The sequence below is a fragment of the Dendrobates tinctorius genome, unplaced genomic scaffold (assembly GCF_039654945.1).
Source record: "Dendrobates tinctorius isolate UK_male_01 unplaced genomic scaffold, ASM3965494v1 ptg000006l, whole genome shotgun sequence".
Taxonomy (NCBI): domain Eukaryota; kingdom Metazoa; phylum Chordata; class Amphibia; order Anura; family Dendrobatidae; genus Dendrobates; species Dendrobates tinctorius.
The window spans coordinates 9,265,917-9,286,250 of NW_027361674.1; positions in this window are offsets into that span (position 1 = coordinate 9,265,917).

Sequence of the window (20,334 nt, forward strand, 5' to 3'; positions counted from 1 at the left end):
TTCTTCTTACTTAAGCTTGTCAACCTTAATTAACTTCATAATATAAGTTACGCACTGAAAAATGGGGGTTATTTGGCTAAAGTTGTGGGGGGGGAGGGCTGGCTGCAGGTTTTCATGTGCCCTGGGCGAAAGAGCGCCCCTTTAACACATACCACAACTCATCATGCTCCGATACGGCAGAGAAATAGCAGTATAGTACAATGAAAAATACCTCACTTTTTACATCTCATGACGAGGCCCATCTATTTCTCCATACAGAATCATTGGTCCCATATAATGTTTGAAACAGTATATGATGAGCTCCACATAATGCTACAGTATATGTTGGTCCCCATGGATGAAGCTCCACTGTCTTATGGGCCCAAATAATGCTCCAAACATAATGGGCCCCATTTCTAATGCTCTAGTGTATAATGAGCCCTGTAAATGCTGCTCCAGTGTCTGATTCCACCTTTGGAATGTTCCAGTGTATGGTGGGCCCCATCTATCATTCTCCAGAGTATAGTGCTCCCCAAAAATTGCTGTCCCAACATTGAAAACAATCAAATAAGTCTCCTCGCTAGGGAATCCCTGTACTTGTCTGGACAGGTGCTGTAGCTTGCTTAACAGCTCGCCAGCCGTTCTCACGCCCAGTATGGATTGCACGTGATTGCGCAAAGGTTAGAAAGGGTACCGTATCCCTGGATAACATGTATGGATAGCGTACACATCCAAAATATATGTCTCAGGAGGCAGGCTCAGACGGTGTCAGGCCCAGTATGGATTGCACGTGATTGCACAAAGGTTAGAAAGGGTACCGTATCCCTGGATAACATGTATGGATAGCGTACACATTCAAAATATATGTCTCAGGAGGCAGGCTCAGACGGTGTTAGGCCCAGTATGGATTGCATGTGATTGCACAAAGGTTAGAAAGGGTACCGTATCCCCGGATAACATGTATGGATAGCGTACACATTCAAAATATATGTCTCAGGAGGCAGGCTCAGACGGTGTTAGGCCCAGTATGGATTGCACGTGATTGCACAAAGGTTAGAAAGGGTACCGTATCCCCGGATAACATGTATGGATAGCGTACACATTCAAAATATATGTCTCAGGAGGCAGGCTCAGACGGTGTTAGGCCCAGTATGGATTGCACGTGATTGCACAAAGGTTAGAAAGGGTACCGTATCCCCGGATAACATGTATGGATAGCGTACACATTCAAAATATATGTCTCAGGAGGCAGGCTCAGACGGTGTTAGGCCCAGTATGGATTGCACGTGATTGCACAAAGGTTAGAAAGGGTACCGTATCCCCGGATAACATGTATGGATAGCGTACACATTCAAAATATATGTCTCAGGAGGCAGGCTCAGACGGTGTTAGGCCCAGTATGGATTGCACGTGATTGCACAAAGGTTAGAAAGGGTACCGTATCCCCGGATAACATGTATGGATAGCGTACACATTCAAAATATATGTCTCAGGAGGCAGGCTCAGACGGTGTTAGGCCCAGTATGGATTGCACGTGATTGCACAAAGGTTAGAAAGGGTACCGTATCCCCGGATAACATGTATGGATAGCGTACACATTCAAAATATATGTCTCAGGAGGCAGGCTCAGACGGTGTCAGGCACAGTATGGATTTGACAGCCCAGATTACACAGCGGAGGAGCAGGGAGAGGTAAAGATTGCAAATGCTGGGGCCCTGCCCAAGCAAGGGGGGCCCACTCGTGGGCGTCGGTACTGGCACTGGGCCCCTCATAGTACAGCGGTGTGTCTGACGGCGGGTGTGCACCACCACCGTCAGAGACACTTGATTGCACTATGAGGGACCCTGTGCCAGTGCCCGCGCCCAAGAGTCGGCCTACCCACCTGTCCAGGGCAACGGCACTCGCACGGTGTCATGCGCTAGGTGGTGACCCCGGCCATGGGGGGGGAGGCAGCACAGTTAGGGAGTTTTAGAAAGTGGCATATGTTGATGTTGGACATTCAGCTGATGCAAAAGGCGAAATAGGTGAAGTACCAGGAAGAGGTGGACCAAAGCAAGCCATTTTTCTGTCACCCTATGTGTCATCAGGGGAAGGTGGGACAAAATCCTTGGAAACCCATGCGTGGTTCATTTTAATGAAGGTTAGATCATCCACATTTTGGGTTGACAGACGGGTCCTTTTTTCTGTCAGGATTGATCCAGCTGCACTGAAGACTCTTTCCGATAGCACACTTGCAGCTGGGCAAGCGAGCTCCTGTAAGGCATATTGGGCCAATTCAGGCCAGGTGTCCAGTTTAGCGGCCCAATAGTCAAAGGGGAATGACCTGTGTGGGAGAACATCGATATGGGAGGAAAAGTAGTTTGTAACCATAGTTGACAACTGCTGTCTCCTGTCACTTTCCATCGATGCAGTATTACCAGTTGTGTGAGCGGTATTTGAGAAATCAGTCCACAACATTGTCATGAAACCCCTGTCTCCAATGCCACTTCTGCTGTGTGCACCACGAACACCTCTGCCAAGCTGCCCCCGGCCCGTACGGCTCGTGTGAGAACCATCACCGCTGCTGTGTGCTGGGAATGCCTCAAGCAACCGATTTACCAGAGTTGCTTGTTTATTAGCCAATATTAGGTCAAGGTTCTCCTGTGGCATGATGTTTTGTAATTTGCCTTTATAGCGTGGATCCAGGATGCTGGCCAACCAGTAGTCGTCATCGTTCATCATTTTGGCAATGCGGGGGTCCCTTTTTAGGATCCGCAAGGCATAATCTGACATGTGGGCCAATGTTCCCGGTGTCAATGATGCACTGCGAGTGCTGGGTGGAGGAGCACTTTCTGGCAAATCCACATCCCTCCAGTCACGCACAAACCCTGTACCAGACCTTGCCACGCCAACATTTTCACTTGCCCCACGAAATGCATCCTCCTCCCCTAAGTAATCATCCGCATCATCCTCCTCCTCCTCCTCTTCTTCCTCCACCTCGTCCAGGAGAGGTCCCTGAGCAGACAATGGCTGAATGTCATCAAGGATTCCCTCCTCCTCTTCCTCCTCATCAACATTGGCTGCAGACGCCTGCTCCTTAAGGTGCGTCAAAGTTTGCATGAGCAGACGCATAAGTGAGATGCTCATGCTTAGGATGGCGTCGTCTGCGCTTACCAGCCGTGTGCATTCCTCAAAACACTGAAGGACTTTACAAAGGTCTTTCAGCTTCGACCACTGCATGCCTGTCAACTCCATGTCTGCTCTCAAAGTGCCTGGCCGTGTATCCTCCCACAAATGCATTATGGCCTGCCTCTGCTCGCACAGCCGCTCCACCATGTGCAGGGTGGAGTTCCACCTTGTTGCAATGTCGATAATGAGGCGGTGGTTGGGAAGGTGGAGCAATCGCTGCAGCTTCTGCATACGAACGGAGTGTACAGGCGACCGGCGGATGTGCGCGCACAGTCTTCGCACCTTCTGGAGCAGGGCTGTTAACTCCGGATAATTTTTGAGGAAGCACTGCACCACCAGGTTCAAGGTGTGAGCCAAGCAAGGTATGTGGCTGAGTTTTGAAAGGGCTATGGTTGCCACAAAATTACGCCCGTTATCACTAACTACCTTGCCTGCCTCAAGATGTACACTGCCCAGCCATGACTCAGTTTGTCGCTTCAAGTACTCGGCCAGCACCTCGGCGGTGTGTCTGTCGCCCAAACACATCATCTGCAACACAGCCTGCTGACGCTTTCCACTAGCTGCTCGATAGGGGGACACATCATGTGCAACAGTGGCAGCTGCAGATGGAGTGCTCGTACGACTGCGCTCTGTGGACGAGCTTTCGCTTCTGGAGGAGGAGGAGGAGGAGGGTCGAACGCCTACAGCCAACTGTTTCCTATACCGTGGGCTAGGCAGCACTGTCCCACCACCGCTGTCCCCTGTGGACCCTGCATCCACCACATTAACCCAGTGCGCAGTGATGGACACGTAATGGCCCTGGCCATGCTGACTGGACCATGCATCAGTTGTGAGGTGCACCTTTCCGCTCACTGACTGCTTGAGTGCATGGACAATGCGGTCTTTCACATGATGGTGGAGGGCTGGGATGGCTTTGCGAGAGAAGAAGTGGCGACTGGGTAGGTCATAGCGTGGTACTGCATAGGCCATGAGTTCGCGGAAAGCTGTGCTTTCCACCAACCGAAAGGGCATCATCTCAAACGAGATTAGTTTGGCAATGTGGGCGTTCAAACCCAGTGTACGTGGATGAGAGACTGAGTACTTTCTTGACCTACTCATAGTGTCTGGGAGGGTGAGCTGGACTTGAGAGCTGCATATGGTGGAAGTAGCGGTGGACAGGGCGGACTGAGAGAGGGTTGATGATGGTGATGGAGTTGGTGTTCTTTCTGATGGCCTAGAATCAGTCTTTCGTTGATATAACAGTGGGATTCCCTGACTGCTGTGGCCTTGCAACGACACCTCAACATTTGCTGCTGTGCTAACCGGTGGGATTACAGTGGGGGAAACAATGTAGCGTTGCTGACTACCTTCGTTGTGATCAGTTGCACATGTGGCACTTGAGGTTTGGTGTTGTGTCCACGCTTGCAAGTGCATGCTGGTTAAATGTCTAAGCATGCAACTGGTATTCAAATTTTTCAGATTTTTCCCTCGGCTAAAGGTCTTTGCGCACTTCTTACAGATAACCTTGGCCTGATCATGAGGATTTTGTTCAAAAAAGTGCCACACTGCACTCTTCCTACTTTGGCAGACATTTTGCGGCCTAGCACGCTGTGATCTTTTGACCCTCTGGACAAGCTGTCCAGCAACTCTTTTGATGTTTGGAACCTGTCTTTGGAGTGCTCCGGGCCTGCCAGATAACAGCTGTTGCGATGTCGATGTCTGCTGTGGATGCTCCTCATCTGAGCTATTGGAAGCAGCACCCTCTTCCCCCAATGGATGCCAATCTGGGTCAACAACTGGGTCATCCATCACCTCCTCTTCTATGTCATGTGCACCTTTCTCTGTGTCACCGTGTATGGTGGTATAGTGTGCGGGAAGGGGCACCTGAGTCTCATCAGGGTCAAAATCTGGCTCTGTACACTGCGAGGACAATGTAGTGCTCTGAGTGAATGTACCAGCAGAATCATCCATCAGCGGCTGTGCATCAGTGCACTCCATGTCAGATTCATCTTGGCCTGGGTAATTCACCATTTGACTTGATAATCCAGGCATGGTATGTGAAAACAGCTCCATGGAGTAATCAGTAGTATGGCCTGCGTCATCCTTCAATCTTGGTTGGGGTGAAGGACACAAGGAAAGGTGTGGTTCATGAACATGAGCCTCCAATGACGACTCAGTGCTTTTACTTTTTACAACTGAAGAAGAGGAGGCGATAGAGCTGGAGGCTGAGTCAGCAATGTAAGACAAAACTTTTTCCTGATGCTCTGCCTTTAAAAGCGGTTTGCCAACTCCTAGAAAACTAAGCGTTCGAGGCCTTATGTAGACAGACGATGACGCAGGGTCAGCACCTCCTGCATTCGGTCCTATTTTGCTCTTGCCACTACCATCAGATCCACCACCAACACCATCATTACCAGCTGCCAACCCCCGCCCAATTCCACGGCCTCTTCCACCAGCCTTCCTCATTTTTGGTAGAAATGTAGACAAAATCCAACAAACTATATAGTAATGTAAAACAAGGTGTCTATAGGACAGGGGAGATTTAGAATTTCTGCACACACTTGTGGACAGTGGACACTTTTGGATTGTGTGAGGCCCACTGATATCTGAGCGCTATGTGACACGCTCGATGGCACAGCTGCCTGTGACCAAAGTGACGAGAGGATAATGGAGATTTTGAATCTCTGCGCACACTTTTGGACACTGGACACTTGTGGATTGTGTGAGGCCCACTGATATCTGAGCGCTATGTGACACGCTCGATGGCACAGCTGCCTGTGACCAAAGTGACGAGAGGATAATGGAGATTTTGAATCTCTGCGCACACTTTTGGACACTGGACACTTGTGGATTGTGTGAGGCCCACTGATATCTGAGCGCTATGTGACACGCTCGATGGCACAGCTGCCTGTGACCAAAGTGACGAGAGGATAATGGAGATTTTGAATCTCTGCGCACACTTTTGGACACTGGACACTTGTGGATTGTGTGAGGCCCACTGATATCTGAGCGCTATGTGACACGCTCGATGGCACAGCTGCCTGTGACCAAAGTGACGAGAGGATAATGGAGATTTTGAATCTCTGCGCACACTTTTGGACACTGGACACTTGTGGATTGTGTGAGGCCCACTGATATCTGAGCGCTATGTGACACGCTCGATGGCACAGCTGCCTGTGACCAAAGTGACGAGAGGATAATGGAGATTTTGAATCTCTGCGCACACTTTTGGACACTGGACACTTGTGGATTGTGTGAGGCCCACTGATATCTGAGCGCTATGTGACACGCTCGATGGCACAGCTGTGACAAAAGTGACTAGAGGATAAGGGAGATTGGATTGCTTTTAAAAAAGCAGTTTGCGGAGCAGTGGGTAAACAGCAATGCCAGCGTGTCAGGAAGCCTTAAAAGGCAGCCCAACAACCAACACCACTGATACACCACTATATAGCCTCCCCTTGCACTGCACACACAGTGACTTGTGTGTTGTGCAGGCCAAATCGCTAGCAGCAGAAGCATTTTTTTTGTCTTCTTCCCTGCCTAACGCTCTCCCTACAGAATCAGCAGCAACCTCTCCCTATACTAAGATCGGCAGAAGTAAGATGGCGGTCGGCGTGCACGCCCTTTTATACCCCCTGTGACGCCCACCAAAGCAAGCCAATCACTTGCATGCCCTTCTGAAAGATGGTGGTGACCCGTGCCTAGGTCATCACATTGCCCACAGTGTCCGTGGATCCTGATTGGCTGAAAAAGAGCGCAAAACAAACTTCTGAAACGCGACTTTGGCGCGTAAGTCGCCGACCTCGTGGCCGACCTCATCCTAGGGTCGGGTTTCGTTTCATGAAACCCGACTTTGCAAAAAGTCGGAGACTTTTGAATTTTTTTGACCCGTTTCGCTCAACTCTAGTCCTGACTGCAACACAGTATTATCTCAAATGATTTGGATTAGGAAAGGTCCTGCCTGCACAATACTAATAGTGTTAGGCATCGGGTTCCTGCCACTGCACTGCAGGAATCCAGAGCCTTGCACTCGGCGGTCTCCCATTCTCCTTCGGCTGCAGAGGAGCCTGCTCAGCAGACTCGTCATTCCCAGCGCTCTGCTCAGACCAGCACTTTGGGCTTGCTTGCTGCTGCTCTGGTCCACCTATAGAAACGCAGGCTGGCCAGCAGCGAGTCTCTCCAGGGACTAAGTCCTCCTGTCGGTCCACTGAGCATGCCCGTGGAGTGATCTCCCATTGGAGATCGACGGTCACATGCTCAGGTCCTTCTCCAGCTCGGATTGGAACATCCGAAAGGCCAGGAAGGTCCTGGAAGCACGCGGCTATTAAAGGTTCGCATGGCCGCTCGGCCATGCGCTAGTATAGACTACATTATCAGACTATGAGGAGTGAGAGTTGTATGCATGTATGAATGTCTCTGGTGAATGACTCATTAAGAAGCCCCTACCATTTGTATGCATGTGTTGTGCAGCCTAGCCTGTTAAGCGCCCAGGCTTAGGAGTAGGTAGGACAGAGTCTGAGACAGGCATCCGTCTCCACCAGTGGCTCAGCATGCCTCAGTGCACGTGCTCTACACTCCGTAGTCAGCATCTATAGCGGCGTCCGCAGTTGTGACGCCGCTCACTCAGAAGGTCTAGAGGGACTCTGACGCCGTGTCCTTGGGGCAGATTTCTGTGACCGCTTTCTGTGGCCGGGCTCTGTGAGTTAAACAGGCTCCGGCATTTATGTTAAGCGGTAGTGCGGCTCTGTGAGTTAACAGAGTTCGCTTCTGTTCACACTAGGTGATGTTAACCCACATGTGACCTTTCCACACCGCTTTATACTCCTGCCATTACCTAGCAGCAGTGTACCACCTCTGCACGGTGGACCCCGGGCTGCGAACGCACCTACTATTATTTTATAATTTGGTGCGTTCCTCCAGTCCTAACATAGCACAATCTCTGACCTCTGCACACCCCCTCCCCTAATAAAACACATCCCACCGCTTATCATACAGCACCACTATCCTAGCCAAAGTACTAACAAAAGCATTAGTGGAGATCATATACCGAACTGTGATCGAATTTTGCCAACTTTGAGGGAAAATGCTTGGAAATCCGAACATGAATCCTAATGAACAATTTTTGTGCCAAATTTGAGATTGGCAAACATTTTTTGAACAAGTTCGTTCATCTCTAGTGGAGACCCTTAAGGGAAGATACTTGCATACAGGGCCAGCGCCAACACCATGAGAAATTGGACGAGGCCTATGGAGCCTAGGGGAGGCAACTCTGCCCAGGTTTAAATTTGCAACATCCAATTTACATGGACAGCAGATGTGCTCCATACATGTATGGAGTTGGCTCAGGAGCCAAGCCTACTCCATGCAGCTCATGTGTCAGCTGGTATCTGAGTCTAACTGCTATAATCAAAGCTAGCCCTGATCTTAGATTCCGCAGACAGCAGCATTTAAGAGTTTGAAAATAGGGTATGGTATTCTTTCCGTCCTATGATATCACCCCCCAATACACCCACAACATAATTATGGGTGCTGATGCATTGTAATATCAGTTGGAGGTCTACTCAAGGCTCCCATATGTGTTTTATTTGAAAACCTCTGTGTGTGCCATATTTGAACACCTAACTCAGTCTATAGCTGGGCTTCATAGAAGATGGGAAATTTTACAATACATTGCAAAATGACAGTATTGCAGTGTATTGAAGACGTGATGGAGTTATCCCTAATTCCAGGACCTTAAGGGATTCAATAAATGATGAAAAAAAATATACAAAAAAAAACTTCCTTCTCACCCCCACTGGGGATGGTCTTTGTTGTCGTTTCTCATTTTTAAAAAACCATCCCTTGACCAAAACTGTGCCGCGAACTATAGACCTGTTTCTAATCTTCCCTTCATCTCTAAACTCCGGGAACGCCTGGTCCACACCCGTCTTATCCGCTATCTCTCAGATAACTCTCTCCTCAACCCTCTCCAATCTGGTTTCCGCTCTTTACACTCTACTGAAACTGCCCTCACCAAAGTCTCTAATGATCTTCTAACAGCTAAAGCTAATGGTCACTACTCCATGCTAATTCTCTATGATCTCTCTGCAGCATTCGACACTGTGGATCATCAGCTCCTCCTCACTATGCTCCGTTCCATTGGCCTCAAAGACACCGGTCTCTCTTGGTTCTCCTCCTATCTCTCTGACCGCTCCTTTACTGTATCTTTTGCTGGCTCCTCCTCCTCTCATCTTCCCCTTACTGTTGGGGTTCCTCAAGGATCGGTTCTAGGCCCCCTCCTCTTCTCTTTGTATACTGCCCCTATTGGTCAAGCAATCACTAGTATTGGGTTCCAGTACCATCTCTATGCCGATGACACCCAATTATACACTTCTTCTCCTGATATCACGCCTGCCTTTTTGGAAAACAGAAAATAGAAAAATTATTATACGTGTAAATTAGTTATCATTTAATGGCTCATAAGAAAAAAACTAATTATCCCTTTTTCCTCGATAAACCCCATTAAGTAAATTATTTTTCGGTTACTGATTGTATCCCTTATTCTCGGTTTATTCTTCCTGTGTGTTGCCGTGCAATTTTTCAGGATTGCCTGATTGATCTAATAGGCAACCGTGTTATTGCTTTATCCTTTCCTGTTTGTATTTGGTGGTTAGGATTTAAATAGGGCGAGCAGGGAGAGCCGCCGTGGAGCGGGGGCGCCATTTGCGATTCAAGAGGGTGCCAACCTCCGCTGATAGGTAGGGGTCAGTCATAGGGCCCCATAGGGACAATTGGATTATACCCACCATTGAGTGGTGTGATAAGCAATTTTTGTATAGGTTGTATTATAAAGGAGTGTGCATAGCATTTGTTGAGCCTTGGTTCTAAGATTTTTGAAGGATTTTTTAATGAAATAAGAATAATGGACTTTTTGGAAAACACCAGTGATTGTCTTACTGCTGTCTTTAACATCATGTCCTCTCTCTATCTGAAACTGAACCTGTCAAAAACTGAACTCCTTGTGTTTCCTCCATCTATTCACCTACCTATGCCCGACATTGCCATTTCTGTGTGTGGTTCCACCATTACTCCCCAGCAACATGCCCGCTGTCTTGGGGTCATACTTGATTCAGAGCTTTCATTCACCCCCCATATCCGATCATTGGCTCGCTCTTGTTATCTGCATCTCAAAAACATTTCTAGAATTCGACTCTTTCTTACTTTTGACTCTGCAAAAACTCTTACTGTTTCTCTTATTCATTCTCGCCTGGACTATTGTAACTCTACTAATCGGTCTCCCTCTTAACAAACTCTCCCCTCTCCAATCTGCCTAAATGCAGCAGCTAGGATCATATTCCTCACCAATCATTATACTGATGCCTCTACTTTGTGCCAGTCCTTACACTGGCTACCCATCCACTCCAGAATTCAGTATAAACTTATTACCCTCACCCACAAAGCCCTCCATGGCTCAACACCACCCTACATCTCCTCCCTCATCTTAGACTACCACCCTACCCATGCCCTCCGTTCTGCTAATGACCTGAGGTTAACATCCTCATTAATCAGAATCTCCCACTCCCGTCTCCAAGACTTTTCACGAGCCGCGCCAATTCTTTGGAATGCACTACCCAGGCTAGTACGATTAATCCCCAAACCCCACAGTTTTAAGCGTGCCTTAAAAACTCATTTGTTCAGACTGGCCTATCGCCTCAACGCATTAACGTAAATATCCCTGTGTTGGCTCATTTCTAAATTTTTTACCATAACCAGGTTCCTTGCATTATTTTCTACATGCTTTTTGCATTTAATAGCCCTCTGTGTCTGTACGGTTACATATTTAGACTGTTAACTGGTTCATGCAGCAACAGGAACACCCTATTCTTACACTAGGGAATGTCCAAACCATAAAAACAAAAAAGCAATTGTTTACCATCCACCTTTCGTGTCTCCCCTTTTCCCTTATAGATTGTAAGCTTGCGAGCAGGGCCCTCATTCCTCTTGGTATCTGTTTTGATCTATGTGTTTATTGCTATGCTATGCTGTAATGTCTATTGTCTGTACAAGTCCCCTCTATAATGTAAAGTGCTGCGGAATATGTTGGCACTATAGAAATAAAATTATTATTATTATTATTCTCGGGTCCTAAACCAGATGCATGGGAGTTTGAGGGTTCTGCGCAGGATCTTAGTTGTTCCCAGCATTGTGCTTTTCTGGATAGAGAGCTCAGATGTTACTGCTGAGATCTGTTGTAGCCATTCTTCCAACTTAGGGGTCACTGCTCCAAGTGCTCCTATCACCACTGGAATCACAATTGCCTTCACCTTCCACCTCTTCCCCAGTTCTCTTTTGAGGCCCTGATATTTCTCCTGCTTCTCAGATTCCTTCTTTCTGATGTTGCTGTCACTTGGCACTGCCACTTCTATTATCATTGCTGTCTTCTGATTCTTGTCTACAATCACTATGTCTGGTTGGTTAACCAACACCTGCTTATCCGTCTGGAAGTCCCATAGGATTTTAGCCCTTTCATTCTCCACCACTTTCTCTGGGGTCTCCCACCTGGACTTAGGGGAACTTAGCCATATGCTGTGCAGATGTTCCTGTATACAATTCCCGATACTTGGTTGTGGTGTTCGGTATACGCTGTTCCTGCTTGCATTTTGTATCCTGCCACTATGTATTGAACGGTTTCTGAGGTTTCTTTGCATAGTCTGCACCTTGGGTCTTGTCTTGTGTGGTAGATTCCTGCTTCAATGGATCTGGTACTTAGTGCTTCCTCTTGTGCCGCTATGATTAGTACCTCTGTGCTGTCTCGGAGTCCAGCTTTCTCCAGCCATCGGTAGGATTTCTCCATGTCAGCCACCTCCATTACCTGTTGATGGTACATCCCGTGCAGTGGCTTATCTTGTTCTTCCTTCCAGATCTGTTGTTGCTGCCTTAGGCTTTCTCTCAGCATCTCATCTTTTGGTGCCATTTTTCTGATGTATATTTCAAAAACTGACCATCACATCCAAGCATAAGCATAGTGTGAACAGGTGCTTAACCTAGAGTCACCAACTCCTATACATTCAAACAAAAAAGGAAGCACACTGTAGCGCCATAACATGCAAACATGAAATATGAAAAATGAATTGCATTATTGCATTAGAAGTATGAAAAATTGAGAAAGTTTAGCGCATAAAATGGCCAATTTTATGTGTACCTGGAAGCCACGGTAAGGCATTTCTCGTTTTCCAGGACCCTATGCCAATCCTCGCTTAGACTGAAGTCCTCATCTGAAAGAGAACCTATACAAATCCTCTGTTTAGACTGAAGTCTATGTCTCTGTGGAGAGATAGTGGCCCTGCTTTAATTAAAAACGCCTGCGGCTAACAGGTGGAGTGCTCAGTCAGAAGGTTAATGAATACAGATTTCAAAAACACCATCCCCACTGTCAAGCATGGAGGTGGAAACATTATGGAGCCATGCACCATAAAATTCTGAGTGACAACCTCCTTCCCTCTGCCAGGACAATTAAAATGGTTCGGAGCTGAGTTTTCCAGCAAAACAATTACCTAAAACATACAGCCAAGGCAACAAAGGAGTGGCTCAAAAAGAAGCACATTAAGGTCATGGAGTGGCCTAGCCTGTCTCCAGACCTTAATCCCATAGAAAACTTATGGCGGGAGATAAAGCTCTGAGTTGCCAAGCGACAGCCTCAAAATCTTAATGATTTAGAGATGATCTGCAAAGAGGAGTGGACCAAAATCCCTCCTGACATGTGCGCAAACCTCATCATCAACTACAAAAAACATCTGACTGCTGTGCTTGCCAACAAGGGTTTTGCCACCAAGTATTAAGTCTTGTTTGCCTGAGGAATCAAATACTTATTTCTCACTACAAAATGCAAATACATTTTTATAATTTATACAATGTGATTTTCTGGATTTTATTTTTGATATTCTATCTCTCAATATTAAAATTAACCTACTCTTAAAATTTTACACTGTTCATGACTTTGTCAGTGAGCAAACTTACAAAATCAGCAAGGGATCATAAAATTATTTCCTTCGCTGTATATATATTATATTAGAACATTTCTTATACCCCCACATTAATGTTTGTAGTTGCCTGCACTAATAAAGTACAGTAATATACTATTTACTCCATTGGGGGAAGTTCGAAATAGAAAAAAAGCATAAATTGCTATTTTTAGTCACTTCGCATTTGAAAAAAAATGGAATGCAACGAGATCAAAAAGTCATATGAACCTCAAAGTGACAATGATAAAGACTACAGCTTGTACTGCAAAAAACAACTTTTTTCAGTGATAACAACAAAAAAATAATAGCTCTTGGAAAGTGAGGTGGAAAAAATTGAAAGCAAAAAGGGGTCCACTGGGAATTTGTCGCTCAAGGGCCTCCGTAAACCTGGAGCTGGATCTGCACATTTGGCAGATTTATTGCTGAAAATTCTGCAATTATAAATCAGCTCTACATTTATGCATGCAGATATTTCAGATGCAAGCACATAGATTGCTGCAAGCCCTGGTAAGAGAAATGGAAGAGCAATATAAACTTCGAAAAAAAATCTGCCATTGTGAATTTATCCTAAGGCATCCTTAAAGCACAATTTCCCCATTTACCCCCCTCATTAAGGACCTAGTATGCACACCACAGCCTGTACAGATATACGCTGCATCATATAATAATCCAGAGCTATTTTCGAGAGCTTGAAACAATTGGTAACTTGTCTTCTAATGAAAAAATAATACTGTGTACTTTTCCCTCCAAATGTACAGAGAGATGTTTTTGGATAAGATCAGCTGGTTTCTGTCCGGGCAGCCGCCAGCTTGTTTAAACGAATACTTATTTTAATGCCCACCTAAGCATCTATTGTCTATTATTTTCCTGTGAGAAAGAGAACATGAAATGTACTTGTATAGGGGAGACTTGAGAACAAGCAATCACTCTGAGGGTGTTAAGGAAATTATGTCACGCACTGAACCATTGCCAAAAGTTCAGGCAAAGTTTGTAATGTTCTGTGTCTAACCTTGGCTTGTGGAAGGTTATATAGGATGCAAAAGGAGAATCACATGATAGTCGCACAAAGGAAATAAGTATGTTTGGGTTCTGTAGCATTAGGTTAGAAGTATGCACTTGCCATTTGTGCTTGTACATTGCTTATTCTTATGATCCATCCACTCAAACATTTCTTTATAAACATTTCATTTCTATATAATTCAACATAATGTGTTTATTGATTTTTTTTTTTTACTGTTTTAGTCCCTAGCACGAAGGTGGGGAACCCTCGGCCCCTGTGCATATTCCTATGAACCACTATGTGCCACTATGTGCCATGAACCCCATTTTACTGGCCACTGGTCCATTAATTTCTCCTTACACTGAGAATGTGAGCACGCACACGCTCACTACTGAATGCAATGCGCCTGCAATAAAGGATTACATCTTTACATCAGGATGTACTTTATGGGTGGAGTTAGTGCGTTCTTGTCTCCAGTCCCTATTATGAAGACAGCAGCTCCAGTGTCTTCTATGTGATGAATATGCTGTATCCCTTGAGTATTATATGTGATATTTGTGCACCAGCCCCAGTGTAATCTATGTGATATATATGTCCCAGCCCCTGTGTCTCCTATTTAATGTATATGCTCCAGCCACAGTGCCTCCTATGTGATGTATATGCCCCAGTGTATCCTACGTGAGGTGTATGCTCCAGCCCCAGCATCTCCTATGTGAAGTACAGTGGGTATGGAAAGCATTCAGATCCCTTTAAACTTGTCACTCTTTGTTTCATTGCAGTCATTTGGTAAATTCAAAAATTTTTTTTTTTTTCATTAATGTACACTCTGCACCCCATCTTGACTGAAAAAAACAGAAATGTAGATATCTTTGCAAATTTGTTAAAAAAGAAAAACTGAACTATCACATGGTCATAAGTATTCAGACCCTTTGCTCGGACACTCATATTTAAGTCACATGCTGTCCATTTCCTTGTGATCCTCCTTGAGATGGTTCTACTACTTCATTGGAGTCCAGCTGTGTTTAATTAAACTGATAGGACTTGATTTGTAAAGACACACACCTGTCTATATAAGACCTCACAGCTCACAGTGCATGTCAGACCAAATGAGAATCATGAGGTCAAAGGAACTGGCCAAGGAGCTCAGAGACAGAATTGTGGCAAGGCACAGATCTGGCCAAGGTTACAAAAGAATTTCTGCAGTACTCAAGGATCCTAAGAGCACAGTGGCCTCCATAATCTTTAAATGAAAGAAGTTTGGGACCCCCAGAAGTCTTCATAGACCTGGCTGTGCAGCCAAACTGAGCAATCATGGGAGAAGAGTCTTGGTAAGAGAGGTAAAGAAGAACCCCAAGATCACTGTGGCTGAGCTCCATAGATGCAGTAGGGAGATGGGAGAAAGTTCCACAAAGTCAACTATCACTGCAGCCTTCCACCAGTCGGGCCTTTATGGCAGAGTAGCCCGACGGAAGCCTCCCCTCAGTGCCAGACATATGAAAGCCCGCATAGAGTTTGCTAAAAAAACACATGAAGGACTCCCAGACTATGAGAAATAAGATTCTCTGGTCTGATGAAACGATGACAGAACGTTTTGGTGATAATTCTAAGCGGTATGTGTGGAGAAAACCAGGCACTGCTCACAGGGCCGGTTTTAGGCAAAGTGGGGCCCCAAATGCTAACATATTGCACATCACACAGAAGCATTTCGATTGTATTTACATGTGCTGAGTTCAGGCCGCTAAATGAGTGTGATCGACAATATTGAAGTTGTTCAACACTTGTTTCCTGGCCTCTTTCCATCGTCTGAGAAAGAATCATGGGGACAGAACTATCACTAATGGATCACTAACACATCACCATACAGTATCATGTTATCAGCACCACATCTACAGTTTACACGCCATAGTCCTCCATATAATATAATGTGCCCCATAGTCCTCCATATAGTATAATACACGCCCCATAGTCCTCCATATAATATAATATGCCCCATAGTCCTCCATATAGTATAATACACTCCCTGTAGTCCTCCATATAATATAATGTGCCCCATAGTCCTCCATATAGTATAATACATGCCTCATAGCCCTCCATATATTAAAATACACTCAGCCCTCCATAAAGTATAATACAATACTCAGTCCTCCATATAATACACTCCTCATAGTCCTCCATATATTAAAATACACTGCCAGTCCTCCATATAATATAATACACTCTTCATAGGGCTCCATATAGTATAAAACACCACCAGTCATCCATGTAGTACAGGCTGGTCGCTCATCATGTGGCAGTTTATTGCATGGGCTGATGCCCTCAGAACTGGGGCGAAATGGCTGAAGGAGTCCCCTAATGAAGTAAGGCTGAACATTGAGTACGCTGTAGGATTGAATGGCCCAGTCTGTCCCAGAAGCGAGCTTAGTGACAGAGAGAGAAGGAGAGGGACAGAGGAAAAACTATGTTGTGAAACCTGATGATGATGCTGGAAAGAATATGGATATGCTGTGTACAAGTCTCAGTAAAGTTACTCAGTTAAAAGTTGAACTGGACTGTGGATCATTTTGCACCCAGGCGGACCAAGGAATCCTCCAGAAACGTACTGAGGACCCTGGTGGTGCAGAGTAAGGAGCTACAGGTACGCAGTCTGATGGACAGTGAGTTTGTGTCAGGAGGTCAGGGTGCACTAATGCAAATGTTGGCAGCCACGACTACCACCCTGCTCCTCTCTCACATACACAGCAATCTTGGTTTCTCTTATGTGATGTAAATAGCAGAATCAGTGTTTCCTGTGTGTTGTATTTACAGCAGTCTTGATGTGTCTCTATGTGATGTATATACACAAGTCAGTGTATCCTATGTGATTTATACTGCAGTCTGTGTATGCCTATGTAAACTATATGCGTAAGGGTCTTAGTGTATCCTATGTGATGTATAAACAGCAGGCTAAGTGTCTCATAAGTGATTTATACAGCAGTCTGTGTATCCCAATGATATATATATATATATACAGCAGAGTCTCAGTGCATCCTATGTCATACAGCAGTCTAAGTGTCGCCTCTGCAATGCATACAGCAGTCTGTCCTCTATATGATATATACAGGCATCTAATTATCTGGATTGTGATGTATACAGCAGACCGCCTACCACTTGAGTTCTATACATGTTATATGAGTAGAGATGAATTTCCCTTTTTGAAAAGACATGCAGTGTAATATACAACTATGATCAAAATGACTTATCGCTGTGAGTTCTTTACAAAACCTTTCGCAAACAGACTACCATGCTCCAGACCAACGCAAACTTGCTAAAGCAGTTGCAACTAGCAACCTCATCAATACCACTTAACATCACACACCTCACCAACTGAGACTACTGTATATACGTCATATTGGATACACTGAGACTCTGCAATATATACACACGTGGTCAAAATTGTTGGTACCCCTCGTTTAATGACAGAAAAACCCACAATGGTCACAGAAATAACTTGAATCTGACAAAAGAAATAATAACTAAAAAATCTAGGAAAATGAACAAATGAAAGTCAGACATTGCTTTTCAACCATGCTTCCACAGAATTTAAAAGAAAAAATAAAACTCATGAAATAGGCCTGGACAGAAACTTAATATTTTGTTGCCCAACCTTTTGAGGCGATCACTGCAATCAAACAATTCCTGTAATTGTCAATGAGACTTCTGCACCTCTCGACAGGTATTATGGCCCACTCCTCAAGAGCAAACTGCTCCAGTTGTCTCGTGTTTGAAGGTTGCCTTTTCCAGATGGCATATTTCAGCTAGTTCTAAAGATGCTCAATTGGATTTAGGTCAGGGTTCATAGAAGGCCTCTACAGTATAGTCCAATGTTTTCCTCTTAGCCATTCTTGAGTGTTTTTAGCTGTGTGTTTTGGGTCATTATCCTGTTGCAAGACCCATGACCAGTGACTGAGACCGAGCTTTCTGACACTGAGCAGCACATTTCTCTCTAGAATCCCTTGATAATTTTGAGATTTCATTGCACCCTCCATAAATTCTAGACACCCTGTGCCAGATGCAGCAAAGCAGCCCCAGAACATAACAGAGCCTCCTCTATATTTCACAGTAGGGACAGTGTTCTTTTCTTGATATGCTTCATTTTTCCATCTGTGAACATAGAGCTGATGTGCCTTGCCAAAAAGTTCAATTTTTGTCTCATCCGTCCATAGGACATTCTCCCAGAAGCTTTGTTGCTTGTCAACATGTAGTTTGGCAAATTCCAGTTTGGCTTTTTTTTTTCAACAATGGTGTCTTCTTCCTTGGTTGTTTGCTATGAAGGCCACTTTGGCTCATTCATCGACGGATGGTGCGATCTGACACTGATGTTCCTTGAGCTTGAAGTTCACCTTTAATCTGTTTAGAAGTTTTTCTGACTTCTTTTGTTACCATTCGTATTATCCGTCTCTTTAATTTGTCATCAATTTTCCTCCTGCGGCCATGTCCAGGGAGGTTGGCTACAGTCCCACGGAGCTTAAATTTCTGAATAATATGTGTAACTGTAGTCACAGGAACATCAAGCTATTTGGAGATGGTTTTATAACTTTTACCTATAATGGCACCGTGAGTAGCCTGTAGCCCTACATACAGGTCCAAGTCACTGATTCCAAGATTGTATACACCTGTGATGCTAAATAGCATGGTTGAAAAGCAATGTCTGACTTTCATTTGTTCATTATCATAGATTTTTTAGTTATTATTACTTTTGTCAGATTCAAGTTATTTCTGTAACCATTGTGGATTTTTATGTCATTAAATGAGGGGTACCAACAATATTGACCACGTATGTACATCATATAAGATACACGAACACCGTTGTATATATCACATATTATCTGTGACACTGCTGTATATACATCACATAGGATACACTGACACTACTGTATACATCACATAGGATATTCAGAGACTCCTCTGTATACGTCACAAATGACATATTGAGCCTGCTGTATATACAGAGGCATGTAAAAGTTTGCGCACCCCTGGTCAAAACTATTCTTATTGTGAACATTTAAGCAAGTTTAAGATTAAATGATCTCCAAAAGGTCTAAAGTTAAATATGACACATTTCCTTTGTATTTTAGGCATATATACATATATATATATATATATATATATATATATATATTATTTTACATTTAAAAAATTGCAAAAAGGAATATGGGCTCATGCAAAAGTTTTGGCACCCAGCATGGTTAGCACCCTCATTTGAAAATATAACAGCTTGTAAACACATTTGTAGCCAGACAAGAGTCTTTCAGTATTTTTCAAGTTCTGTGAGGTTCCTGGATCGTCTTCTATACACTGCTATTTTGAGGTCTAGCCACAGATTTCAATGACGTTCAGGTCAGGGGACTGTGAGGGCCATTGTAAAACCTTCAGCTTGCACCTTTGAGGTAGTCTATTGTGGATTTTGACTTGTTTTTACGATAATGTTCTATTTGTAGAAGCCATCTTCTTTTCAACTTCAGCTTTTTTTTTACAGATGGTTTTATGTTTGCATCAAGAATTTGTTGAAATGTCATTGAATCCATTTTTCCTTCTACCCATGAAATATTCCCCATGTCATTGGCTGTAATACAACCCCAAAGCATGATTGATCCACCTCCATGCTTAGTAGTTGGTGACATGTACTTTTCCTGAAATTATTTGCCCTTTTTTCTCCACACATACCTTTGATCATTGTGGCCAAAGAATTCTATTTTAACCTTATCGGTCCACAGGAGTTGTTTCCAAAGTGCATCAGGCTTCTTTAGATGTTCTTTTGCATATTTCTGAAGCTGAATTTTATGGTGAGGATGCTGGAGAGGTTTTCTTCTGATGACTCTTCTATGAAGGTCTTATTTGTGCAGGTGTCTCTATACCACAGCTCCAAAGTCTGTGAAATCTTTCTGAAGGTCTTTTGCAGTCAAGTGGGAGTTCTTATTTGCCTTTCTAGCAATCCTACAAGCAGCTCTCTCTGAAATTTTGCTTGGTCTTCCAGATCTTAGCTTGTCCTCCACTGTTACTGTTAACTGCCATTTCTTCATTACATTTTGAACTGAGGAAAGGGCAACTTGAAAAGGTTTGCTATTTACTTATAGCCTTCTCCTGCTTTGTGGGTCTCCAACATTTTTAGAGTGCTAGGCAGCTGCTTAGAAGGAACCATGGCTGCTGTATTTTGGCACAAGGTTAGAG